We start from the raw sequence: 10961 nt of genomic DNA, 5'->3' as shown, positions 1-10961 counted from the left end.
AAGGCCAAAATAAATTAAGTCCATCTCGTAAATGCCTATTTAGCATTTACGAGATACCATTTATGAATATATATTTTTTAGTTTACTGTTAAATTTACTGTTGTGGCTTGTTATAATTCTGAAGCCTGCTGATAAATGTATTATAGTAGCGAGTGCTGTATAATAAAAGTAATAGATGAAAATGAATAAAATTCCCTGGGAACATGCGTAAAAGCGATTCTCCACCAGAGGGATGGCACCAAAGGCACCAATTAGCAGCGGACAGGGCGCATGATGATATTTCCGTGTGCTTGTGGCCCGGGGCCGCTCCGTCTGTGCGTTATAAAAGGCAAAAACCATAAACATGGAATTAGGCACAGGCCCCACAGCTCCAAAGGTCCCAGACTCTCCACTCCTGCGGCCTGTGAGCGAAGCAGCGGTGGCACAAACGAGGCTGCAGCAGAAACCTGCGGGACTGTGACCGTCTGCGGGGCTTCTGACGGGGCGGCGCATCACCTGTGGTTTCAGCCTTCAGGCCCCGGTGCACATGGACTGCTGTGTGTTTTTGTTACTGGACAAACTAGATGGAGAAAAAGATGGATACGTGGGCGTAAGTTATTGAACAATGCGCACGCACAAAACGCGCACACCCAGAAATTTGGCCCGAATTCAATCTGTTGAGTAACAAACACACCATGACAGCTAGGTGGGGGCAGTACACAGATTTCTGCTTTATATACAGAACAATTATAATGCTAAGTCAGAACTCTTGTTACCAAGGATACCTGCCGGTAGAAAATACATCATTGGATGTATTTTACCAGCAGATTGGAATTAATTATACGATCGCAGGTCCCTTACTGACATGGGGGGGTTCACAGGCCTTCCTTCATAGGCCGAGAGACCACCGCCCCCAGACTGCTCTGATGAAAACAACAGAGCTCATCAATTCACTATTATTCTGTACGCTATTTCAAACCCTCACTTCTGGACATGCGTGAACACTCACACTTTTTGTGCACAACTGATTAATGCCCATGATGGTGATTATGCTTTTATTTATTTCTTGATCAAAAGTTGTTTATAAAGGGGCCAATAGCGCAGAAGAATCGTGTCCAAAACAGTGTCTGCGGTGGCCTGACGCGCCCCCTGCTGTCGAGACGCGGTAGTGTCGTGGCCGCGCAGCGCACTGACAGAACTCCGGGGCCCGCGTGTCTGTATGGTGAGCACCCGTTGAGTGGGTGGGTCTGCTGGAAGGGAGTGGGAGAGGTGGGAAAGGGGCAGATGGAACACAGAAGGAAGTTCTCCAGCGACACGCAGTGTGTCAGAAAGTGGAGAGAGGGACAGAGCGGGAGGGGCCTGTGAGAGGTTTGAGGGGGGAGAAAGGTGAGCACAGGATGGCGGGCAGAGAGGTGGAGGGGGGAGAGGGTGATGGTGAGGCAGAACGGAGGGCTGGGGACGTGACAGAAGCACAAACCACCGACAAACAACGTTACATAGCTGGGCGTGATCTTTAAAAGGAATTTCTATATTTAAAGAGTTCCTTATTCTTGAATGTGGCCCTAAAACGCATGTTTTAAACTTTTAAATGCCATAAAGCTGAGACCTACGTTGTGAACAATGCACACGTTAAATCAGCGGGTTTGCTTGCAAGTGGAATTTACCCAGGTGAGCTCTGACAGCGTTGCCATGGCAATCACTTGCATTTGTCTTTATTTTTAAAAATGGCGAGTTATTAAAACCACCTGCGTCAACAGAGATAATTCCCTCCGAGGCTGTGGTTTAAACCCGAGTGACTACGGAATTGGCCCCCCCACACCATGAGCCAGGTTAGGTCTGATGGCTCGCTGCAGGAACCCAGGCCAACAAGGGAAGAGGCTCAAACAAGCAAATGCATTAATGACCAATAACGAGTGCTTCCAATCAGTTATAGAATGTGTGTGTGTGTGTGTGTGTGTGTGTGTGTGTGTGTGTGTGTGTGTGTGCGTGCGTGCGTGCGTGTGTGTGTGTGTGTGTGTGTGAGTCATTCTGGAACACGCTTGCATTTTAGATTGCTGAGTTTTTAGTCACGTTCTGGTGGTTGGCAGAACTGACAGTTTCACCACCACCACCACCATCATCATCACCATCGTCATTGTCATCTTCATCACAAACACGCGCGCGCGCTGTGCAAACGTCGCCAGGCTGCGTGTGCACGCTGCAAATCGAAGCTCATCAACACGCAGACCCTGAAGATGGTTTAAGTCAAACGTTGCCTGTGGGGAGGAGACAGGCCGCTGATGTCCCCCTCCGCCGGTGTTCCTCAAGGTCAGTTGGACAGAACGTTTGATGGGACGTCTCCATTTTGTGTTCAGCAGCCGTCCAGCCTCGTTTGTTTAAGACACAACACCCAAGGTTACAGATGTGGTCATATTGTGTGAATTATGACTGGGGTGGGGGGGGGTCAGCAGCCACTGGAGCGCCACCCACCGTCCCCAGGTCTCCAGTCAGCCTCTTGTGCTGGTTTCTGTGGGTGGAAAGTGGACAGCTAATGAGGTGACCATGGTTACACACGTCCCCAGACCTGGACCGACCACTTTCTTTCTAATGGAGGAACAAGTTTTTCAAAATTCCGCCTCTCCAAAACAACACGAAGGCCGCACGCAGCCATTGGTTAGAATTCCGAGGGCCGGGCCAGCGCAAAAGGGGAAAAAAATAAAAATGTGAGCAACGCTTTTAGCCCGTGAGTGACACACTCAAATATTTCTTTCACTCCGGGTTTGTGGAGTGTTTTTAAATGTGCAGTTGAGCGTGCGGCTGCTGGCCGAGCGGCCGCTGCGGCGGGAACGCTGCAGTCCAGAGTCCCATTTTCATAACCTGTTTGGGCGAGGAGCTCAGCGAGCACACAACTGACATTTATGTGCATACAAATACACTCTTCCACGGACACACCCGTGCACTCACGTGCGCGGCCTGACACTGACGAGCGGCGTGCAGATAAAACAATTACCGGTACAGCAAATTCATATGAACAGATACACATACACACATGCTCGCCTCCCAAAATCTCTCTCTCTCACACACACCCACACACACACACACACACACACACACAGTATTTATTCTAAGAGTGTATCCCTCCCTGATGACTGGTTAGGTTGAGAAGTGCTGCCGGCAAAGCAGACCAATCCAAGTCATTCTCCAGTTGATTTACTGTCCCACCACCAGTCCACTACTGTATAATTATCGTAGCACGCACGTGCACACACGCACGCGTGCATACAGACCAATTCTCAACACCGACACAAATGTTTTTTTCCCTCTGATCTGATTTACAGGTTTTAATCGTTGGAACGCTTTGACCAATCGATCAGATTTGATAGTTTTGACACCACGAAACAGTGGAGAACTGAGGGAAGATGCTGAAGGAATGTTGGTTTTTTGCTTCGTGTGGCCCGATTTACCATTTTTAAAGCAAAAATGTGACTAAAATCCCAGAATCCATTAAAACCCAATCAAGAGCTGAGCCTGTTTTGTGCTTTCTCGCCGTGGCGGGGCCTCGCTGGTCACGGCGATTGACGACATCGATCCGCTCGCTCCGTATTTTTAATTCCGCTATATAAGACGACTCCTCCACTATAACACTGTTTCCTGTCCTGTATAATTTTGCTCTCATCCTCGGGCCGCCTGTCTCAGTCTGATTTGTCACTCTCAAACCTGCAATTGTATTCAAGGCCAAATATAGGGGTGGGAATGCTGGGGTGGGCTGTCTGTGTCACACAACAAAGCTGCGCACAAGGGTGTAGCCCTCTCCCTTACATCCTCCCACCTAACCACCCGGCACGGCCAAGTTGTTTGCATGGAAACGCATCTGTGTGTGTGTGTGTGTGTGTGTGTGGAGTGAGGTCCAGACTCTCCCCACCCTCCTCTCAGGCAGAGATTACTCCCTCCACCCTCCCGTCTTGGGGCTTAATTTGGAGTGTTTGTCAGAGATTTGCCTCCCGTCACTTTGCGTGACCTCCGCCGCCGCCGGCATCCTCTCCGCCTCCCTTTCCCCCCGTTAAGACATCAGCTTTATTGAATCAAAATGGGAACGTCTCCGGCTTTTTGGTGGCATGTGATTTTTAGTTAGAACGGTTGTAAGACATGAAATGGAAGCTCCCTATTATTACACGGTAGAAAACATAAGTAGCCTTTAATGCTCAGAGATGGAAAAGGGGGGTGATTATGGTTTTGTGCTCAGGCATCCCGATTATATGACCACATGAGCCCGTGCTGAGTCACGGAGGTCAAGGAGGAAACAAACGCCCGCACGGGAACACGTGCGTGCTCCTCAGGACGTGTTTCTGACATGAATGGACTTTTTACTTTCAGCGTTCAAATCAGCTGTTTTTACGGCCACGGATGAAGAGAATCCAACTTCTGCTGAATCATCTTGTTTGTTTTGGCCCACATCTCTGCTGTTGCACGCACGGTGGCGAAGAAAGAAGAATATTGCCCCTCGCAGAGTGAGAGAAAGGGGGTTTTCTTTGGTTTTACAGGTGGTTTTCCCTCCTTTTTCCTAATTTCTGTCCTTTGGACCAACCTTGTAATTGAAAAAAATCACGAAATAATCCCCCCCAAAAAGATTATCCCCATTTTTCTGCTGGTTTTAACCCAGTCTAGATCAGACAACATTGCCCTTTAGCAACAGCGTCATCAGCGTCGCTCCATACACACTTCTCCCCTCATTCAAATCACTGTCACGTATAGAAGGTTTCCCGCCACCGTCCACAGTCTCCTAAACATTTTCACGAGGGTGCGACTGCTCAGTTCAGTCAGCAGCCCAACCTGCACCGTTTGTGCTCGCCCTCCCAGATCCACACAATCAGGCGCCACAGCGGTCCGTGCGGCGTGTTTCCCGCACCGGCCGCACCACGCCCTGTGATAATACGCCAGAAAAATGCCGTCTGAGTGACAGCGGCTGCACCTGTGACACAACTGAGTGCACATCCCCCCACTACACACACACACACACACACACACACATAAACACATCGCAGTGGGCGGGAGAGGGTTCAGCCGGGGTTGAGGTGCAAGACGCCACCTGTGTGCTTTAATTTGCACTTCCCCCACCAGGACCCTCTGACACATGGCCTCCTGATGTCTCCTCCTGCTTCTCTCCTCTCTAAGCCCCCTTGTTTGGTTCCTCTAGTTAGAAGAACACGCGTGTGCTTCGCCGTGTCGCACGAGCGACCACTCATTCGCTCCGATTCAGGGGCGCGAAGCAACATGACAATGACCCCCATAAAGGGTAATTCTGCACAAACACACACACGTTTGCACTTTTAATGTAAATCTGTCACAACAGTCCAGTGAAGATCATCACCTGAGTCTGTGTGTGTGTGTGTGTGTGAGTGTGTGTGTCTCTCATCAGCTGATGAGGTGTTTACTAGCTTCTGTCTCTAGCCTGGAGGGAGCCCCGGCACAGCGCACTCCCAGCCTCCACACACTGGTCTAATTGGCCTTTTTGCCCCACGTCAGCTTCATTACCTCCACCTCCATTTGCATCCCAGAAAGTAAAGGTGTCGCCAAGCATATGAAGCCACTGCATAAACAGTTGGGCCTCATTTCGCCGCTGTTTTAAGATTTAGGGGCTCACTGAGAGGGGAAAACTGGTTTCAGTCATCATCATTGTTTTTCCAAAAGTTCTGGGCTAAACACAAACTGGCAGAGTTTAGCCTGATGTTCGCTAAGTTAAAAACAACTTGTTGGCACACTTTCAGTTTTACCGTTGACAGTTGGTGTTGTTTCATTAGCATTGCACCAGTCTTCCTTTAAAACAATGGTGGGGGGGGCATTCGATATGTGACTCATGGGCCGAGGATGTGAGGCTGACTAGCCGATGCTATTTCAGTCTGAGGTGGACTGTGACACAAACTGGGAGGAGCTTTAATGGTCCGCGTCTCCTGGGGGGTCGAAGGGTGAGGTCAACGCCACCACACCTCGCCTGAGCTTCTCAGGCCAGCAGGAAAGATAGCGGGGGGGGGGGGGGTGTCAGGGATGAGGACATGGAAAAACTAAAGGGAAACCAGTAAAAGTGCTGGCACCTGCACACACACACACACACACACACACACACACACGCACGCGATTTCTGGTGAATTCTATTCTTACATCTCTTAAAATTATCTCAAGTGCTGTTTGCAATGACTGAACCTCAGCGTCCGGAGTCATTTGAGACGCTGGATGAGTGACATCATTTCCTTCACTTGACATCATGCAGTATCCACCTAGCCTTCCACTGGCTGCTTCTGTCAACAGAGACAATCTAAATGTGGCAAAAGTTGGATTAAAACACACTTTTTTCTTTGGCCTGCCTGTGCAGTTTAAGATTATCAGCAATAATCACCAAAAATGATTCAATCTGACTTCACAAAGAAAACAAGTGAAGTCGGTAAATGTGAGTAACAACCTCACGGACGTCTAATCAAAAGGGGTCATCACATATCCTTTTTGTCTTCAACATTCATACCAGTGTGTAAGAAACATGATCAAAAGGCCCAGTTCACCCTGGCCAGACACAGTGCTGACCCAGAAAATACAGATTCCCATCAGTTTTGTTCCATTAACACACAAAAAGCAACAGATAAGAAACTTGCTCTGCTAATTCTGTCATAAAATGACGCGCTATCTCAGCCCCAAGCTGAAACCAGGTAATGTTTGGACATCCTGAAAGCTGAAGTGTAACGATAACCATCACACATTGGCACATTCTTTCTTATAAATACACATTCTTAGCATTTTGCTATCGTCTTAGCTCCCTCCACCAGTTCAGCATGAGCGCAAAACAAGCTAATGAGTTTTGAGTAATTGGCAGTAGTTGTTTACAATAGCTGATCAGCTACTAAATGATTTCTCTGCACTTGAATAAAAACTGTTGCAAAAATCTGGCTGTGAAATGTGTGTGAACGCTGTTTACATGTGTTTTTGTGTGCAGGCTGATTTAATGGGGTGCTGTGAGAGGTCCGGGAAGGATTTTGAAGGTCCCACTGTGGCCTCTTGTGCCGTCGGCCAGAGGCTGGTGCCCAAGGAAGCGAGCTGATTAGAGTTCATGTCACAACATCTAGCCGGAGCCTCCACAGAGAAATGTATTGGGCAATGTATACAGGCTGTAAAATTACTGCAGGCTAGTGGAAGGAAATAGATGCGCTGTGAAACCCTAGACACATTCAGCAACTGTAACTGGCTGTAAAATGCCGTGAGATCTGGAAACGCAGAGGAAAAAGACAAAAGTCAAAACTCCTTGTGCTCATATGGATGCAGCATAAACGGAGGAAAGCGACCTTTGGCACGGTGAGCACATACTGGCCTTCCCGCTGTGATAAACACAGACTTTCACCACGTTGATCAAACTTCAGGCCCTGCAGGGGAAGTAGGGATTTTAGTCTGCGGTTAGTTCGGTTCAAATATATTCATTCATAATTCATTCGCTCCGCTCGTCTGACAACAAGCACCTTTTTTCCAGCCAGTATGTAACTACGCGTATTACATAAGTACAGCAGAAAGTTTGATATTTTCCTCGGAGGTGAAGGGAAGGGTGGAAAAAAAACCCTGAAGCGGCAGCGAGCGGAGCTACAGGGCGACACAACTGTGACTTCCTGAACTCTGATGTTCTGACTGAAGGAGCCGCTCTTGAAAATCTGAGCCTTCCTGCTGAGTGCGAATTTTGTGATTAGCAAGAGCGAAATACCAGAGCCATCTGTCGCCCCGCCGAGCTACCTGACAGTACATGACGTGTGCCTCCGTGGGCCGACTTGGGGCCTTGTGGATGACTGAACGCCTCTCTGAGAGCTCTTCTGAAGACGTCCAGGGCGCTCTCTGCCTGGTCCGGCGAAGACCTCCCTCCCGATCACCTGGAAGACACGCACGCGGCTGACCTTCTGGGGAGCTTCAGCATGAACTTAATGCTCTTTCATGATGTTCCTGCTCACAGCGGAGGACACAACGAATCCACACCGAGCTGCGATCAACCGCCTAAACCATCGTGTCAAATGTGATGTACGTTAACCATAAGTTCATGTCTTGCTTCTCGTCAGAGTCGCCGCGCAAAACAAGCCCAGAAGGTGAGTAAACTGTTGAGTGTTCAAGAAGCACAACAACCATCTGCGATGCAGTTTCCTCTCCACCTCCCCCAGTTCACACGTCTTGCAACTTCCTTCTGTATATGTGAAAACGAGGGTGATCGATCGAGCTGGAGCCGAGCGCAGGGAGATGTTGATGGTGTGCGGCTCAGCCCTGAGCGAGCTGCTGCTAGGTCGCGGGGGTCACACACCCACCCACTCCTCATTTCCCATACTGCACTGCTGACACGGTGCAGCTCAAACCAGTGGTGGGCGTTATTTTGAAGGTGAGGTTTGGGGTTAAGGCTTATCTTCATTATCTACAAGTTATCGGTTCCAGTTTTGTACATATACAAACGTCTGCTCAGCCGCGGCTCTGTTTCACATTTTGTCAGCGCGGTCGTTAGAAACGGATGCAGAGGGACGTGTGTGTGTCTCTAACGAGGCCAAACTAGGATGATCCTCACTGTGGGCCCATGAACGTACGCAGCTGTATATGTTGTGCCTCCGCGGGTGTCTGCTCGCACCCATTAAACCGGTTAACCTCTGCTCATGCAATTGTTTTCTCTTCTATAATTAACCCTCAAATAGCTGCAGTCGACTCCCAGCTGGGCCAAAGGATGGTTAAAGAAGCAAAAGCACTCAGCTGACATTTGTTATAAAAGCTGGCAGGAAGACAGTATGGAAACTAGGTGACAAGTTCTTCTTTTTTGTCAATGAAAGGCTGATAAGGCGCAGGTTCTGGAGGACGGAGCACAAGCGCTGTGCTGGTCTCTAGTGTGAGCTGTTACTGCGTGAGTCAACGTCTCTGTTCTTGTGGATGACTTTCATTTTCATCGCTGAGTCATCCTTTGATTATTTATACAATAAGCTCAGAAAACTGATGAGTTTTGAAGACGGCCCAACTTCAAAATCCTGTGATTTGGTCCTGCAGTTAAGAGACGTGCTGCAGTACCGAGCGCACGTGGATGAGCGGAGGGGTCGCTGCTCTGCTGCTGCTGCTGCTCTGCTGCTGCTGCTGCTCTGCTGCTGCTGCTGCTGCTGCTCTGCTGCTGCTGCTGCTGCTGCTGGCTCTGCTGCTGCTTGCTGCTGCTGCTCTGCTGCTCTGCTGCTGGCTGCTGCTCTGCTGCTGCTGCTGCTCTGCTGCTGCTCTGCTGCTCTGCTGCTGCTCTGCTGCTGCTCTGCTGCTGCTCTGCTGCTGCTGCTGCTGCTGTTGCTGCTCTGCTGCTCTGCTGCTGCTGCTGCTGCTGCTGCTGCTGCTGCTCTGCTGCTGCTGCTGCTGCTGCTCTGCTGCTGCTGCTGCTGCTGCTGCTCTCTGCTGCTCTGCTGCTCTGCTGCTGCTGCTGTGCTCTGCTGCTGCTGCTGCTGTGCTGCTGCTCTGCTGCTTGCTGCTGCTGCTGCTGCTGCTGCTGTTGCTGCTGCTGCTGCTGCTGCTCTGCTGCTGCTGCTCTGCTGCTGCTGCTGCTGCTGCTCTGCTGCTGCTGCTCTGCTGCTGCTCTGCTGCTGCTGCTGCTGCTCTGCTGCTGCTGCTGCTGCTCTGCTGCTGCTCTGCTGCTGCTGCTGCTGCTGCTCTGCTGCTGCTGCTCTGCTGCTGCTCTGCTGCTGCTGCTGCTGCTGCTCTGCTGCTGCTGCTGCTGCTGCTCTGCTGCTTGCTCTGCTGCTGCTGCTGCTGCTGCTGCTCTGCTGCTGCTGCTGCTGCTGCTCTGCTACTGCTGCTGCTCTGCTGCTGCTGCTCTGCTGCTACTGCTGCTACTGCTGCTGCTGCTGCTGCTGCTCTGCTGCTGCTGCTCTGCTGCTGCTCTGCTGCTGCTCTGCTGCTGCTGCTGCTCTGCTGCTGCTGCTGCTGCTGCTGCTCTGCTGCTGCTGCTCTGCTGCTGCTCTGCTGCTGCTGCTCTGCTGCTGCTGCTGCTGCTTCTGCTGCTGCTCTTGCTGCTGCTGCTGCTGCTCTGCTGCTGCTCTGCTGCTGCTGCTCTGCTGCTGCTGCTGCTGCTGCTCTGCTGCTGCTGCTGCTCTGCTGCTGCTGCTGCTGCTCTGCTGCTGCTGCTGCTGCTGGTTGGGGCACGGCCAAAAGTTTGAGGTGCAAAAGGGGAGAAGCTGAGCCTCCAAAAGAAAGAAGGAGAGATGGATGGATGGATGAGTGGATGATGGATGGATGGATGGATGAGTGGATGGATGGATGGATGGATGGATGAGTGGATGATGAATGGATGGATGGATGAGTGGATGGATGGATGGATGGATGGATGGATGGATGGATGGATGGATGGATGGATGGATGGATGGATGGATAGACAGATGGATGGATGAGTGGATGGATGGATGAGTGGATGATGGATGAGTGGATGGACAGATGGATGGATGAGTGGATGGACGGACGGATGGACGGACGGATGGATGGACGGATGATGAGAGATGCACAAAGAGAAAACGGAGAGAGGGATGAACATGAAGTGTGAGCTTGGCTCAGTGAGAGCAGTTGTATAGAGGACACTGTGGGTGGAAGTGGTAGAGTCGTGGGTGAGCTCAGAGTTTAACTGCCAACCCTGCCTGCTTTCACAAACTGTCCGTCTCACACACACACACACACACACACACACACACACACACACACACACGATCGTATATACATATACAGTACGTGTGTTTGTTGACGGCCCGCCCTGGCTGTATGGCAGCTGGGTGTTGCCAGGTCAGAATGAGAGAAATGTTACGGCGCGCATGTTTTGCTGGATGTTTTGAACAGTTTTGTGCGGAGCAGCCCGCCTGACTCGGGGGGAGGCTGCGGGCGGGGTGGGGTTGGAGGGGTTTGCTCAGCTTCTGCCCGTTTCCACCAATGTCTGCAGTCAATTGTAGGTTGTTTCCTCGCAGCCGAGACTTCTCCTATGATAAATAATGAGAGCA

The sequence above is a fragment of the Takifugu flavidus genome, chromosome 20 (assembly GCF_003711565.1).
Source record: "Takifugu flavidus isolate HTHZ2018 chromosome 20, ASM371156v2, whole genome shotgun sequence".
In the NCBI taxonomy this organism is placed as follows: Eukaryota; Metazoa; Chordata; class Actinopteri; order Tetraodontiformes; family Tetraodontidae; genus Takifugu; species Takifugu flavidus.
This window is presented reverse-complemented; position numbering follows the sequence as displayed.